The sequence below is a fragment of the Cherax quadricarinatus genome, chromosome 54 (genome assembly GCF_038502225.1).
Source record: "Cherax quadricarinatus isolate ZL_2023a chromosome 54, ASM3850222v1, whole genome shotgun sequence".
Lineage (NCBI taxonomy): Eukaryota > Metazoa > Arthropoda > Malacostraca > Decapoda > Parastacidae > Cherax > Cherax quadricarinatus.
In genome coordinates this window covers 3,006,229-3,008,228 of record NC_091345.1, presented here as the reverse complement: position 1 = coordinate 3,008,228, position 2,000 = coordinate 3,006,229, and the positions used below count along the sequence as shown (strand labels likewise).

The window sequence follows — 2,000 nt, the reverse complement described above, 5'->3', positions numbered from 1 at the left end:
CTTTGTTAAATGTTCCCTTCAAGGGCTTTTGATCCAAGGAACTGAATCTGTCTTCTCCCTCATGTCTTTTTCTTCAAAAATTGGTTGCCTTTCTTGCCTCTGAATCCTGTGTGCCCCATGTGGGTTTAGCGCCTTCCCGTGAATGAAATAATGTCAATAATGCTATTGGTAGTAGTAGTAGTAGTAATAGTAGTAGTAGTAGTAGTAATAGTAGTAGTAGTAGTAGTAGTAGTAGTAGTAGTAGTAGTAGTAGTAGTAGTAGTAGTAGTAGTAGTAGTAGTAGTAGTAGTAACAATAATAATAATAATAATAATAATAATAATAATAATAATAATAATAATAATAATAATGCCTTTTTGTAGGAAATCTTTTAACTTTGAAACGTTTCGGCCACACGAGGGTGGGTCAGTAAGGTGTCCGTTTCGCGCAAAGAGGAGGGAGGTTCGAGCCTTCTCCATCTCCTGCGATGAATGACCCACACGGGTTTTGCGCTTAACGTGAGTACGGTAACGTGAATATAATAATGATGTTCCAGTGTGGAGTCGACCACAATGAATAGTCAGTAAATATGTCAGTAGTTTGTTTATGCTTCCTGTACCACCAACTGACTTGCTCCTGGTGCTGATGTCTTGCACGAGAACTTTAAAATCCTTGAGGCTTTGACGACTACAGGACTACAGGGCCCCGCACATACAGCACCTTCTTTTCGGTGTTCTAGGTTTTCGTTTACCATTGTTCATTATGTTCCATCCGCCGGCGATGGTCACCGGTGGGTGAACAATGGCTCAGTTTAAAGCCAACGAGAATGTGGAACACTGAGAATAGGTGATGTATATGCGGGGCCCTTCTAAATGCGGTTACTGTTACCCAGAAGACCTGTAGATGGCGTGGTGGCTGCTGTGCTGACTAAAACATTATCTCATCCACAGATGCTGCTGAGGCAGGTAGCAAAGTGTTCTCAGTGCTCAGTGGGAAACTTGCAGAAGTGGCCTTGCTTGTGCAACTCCAGATGTGTCCTTCGTTGATTTGAGAGATCGTCTTGGATCGGACTGGTCTTACGATGTCAATAAGGCAGCAGTGAAAACTCTTTTAGACGAACCCGTCATGGGTGTCCTAGACAACCCTGAGGCTAACGTAGCATCCTGTGACTTCACTAATGGTCCACGATCCTGTTATTTTTGATGCGAAGTCTTGTATACAGCTGAGTAAGACCGGTCTGAAGATTGTCTTGTGTAACAAGTGTGGTTATCTATCCGTGTCATAGATCTCAGTTATAGAGGGCATGAGTTTGAATTATAGAGGGTATGAATTTGAATTGTAGAGGGTGGTGATGAGTCTGAATTATAGAGGGTGGGTATGAATCTGGATTATAAAGGGTGGGTATGAGTCTGGATTATAAAGGGTATGGGTCTGGATTATAGAGGGTGGGTATGAGTCTGGATTATAGAGTGTGGGTATGAGTCTGGATTATAAAGAGTATGAGTCTGAATTATAGAGGATGGGCAGCAAGTGGTTTACACTCTGGTAAATATACTTATTAAGCTCAACTGACTTTGAGGAAGCGTATTTATTGCCTAAGTTACTTGAAGTTTGTGAACAAGTAACTGAGGCTGGTTATAATGACCTGTATTTAACGTAAATTACTGCTGAACCACAGTGTTGGCAGAGTGAACCAGCAGCAGCAGCCGTAGCGACAGAAGCAGCGCCAGCAGCGACAGCAGCAGCAGCAGCGGAAGCAGCAACAGCGGTAACAACAGCAGCAGCAACAACAGCAGTAACATCAGCAGCAGCTATTAGAGGGACAAGATCTACCACTCACTTATTATGCAGTGTTTTCTGCATGTTCCACAGGTCGAGGAAGCTACGGACAAATTATGTACCAACAAACAACAGTTGGAGAACCCGCGTCGAACTTTACATAGTCATACCGAGGATACAGTAAGCTCTATGTACATATTCCTGGAAGTGGGGATATTTTCTATGTAATAGTCTTGATCATT

The 2,000-nt window shown here is 42.7% G+C and overlaps 1 pseudogene; it reads left to right on the top strand.

The window, feature by feature from the left end:
- Nucleotides 1-526: 526 nt before the first annotated feature.
- LOC128699214 (glyceraldehyde-3-phosphate dehydrogenase-like) lies at nt 527-1,264 on the top strand (annotated as a pseudogene).
- The last annotated feature ends 736 nt before the right edge of the window (nt 1,265-2,000 follow it).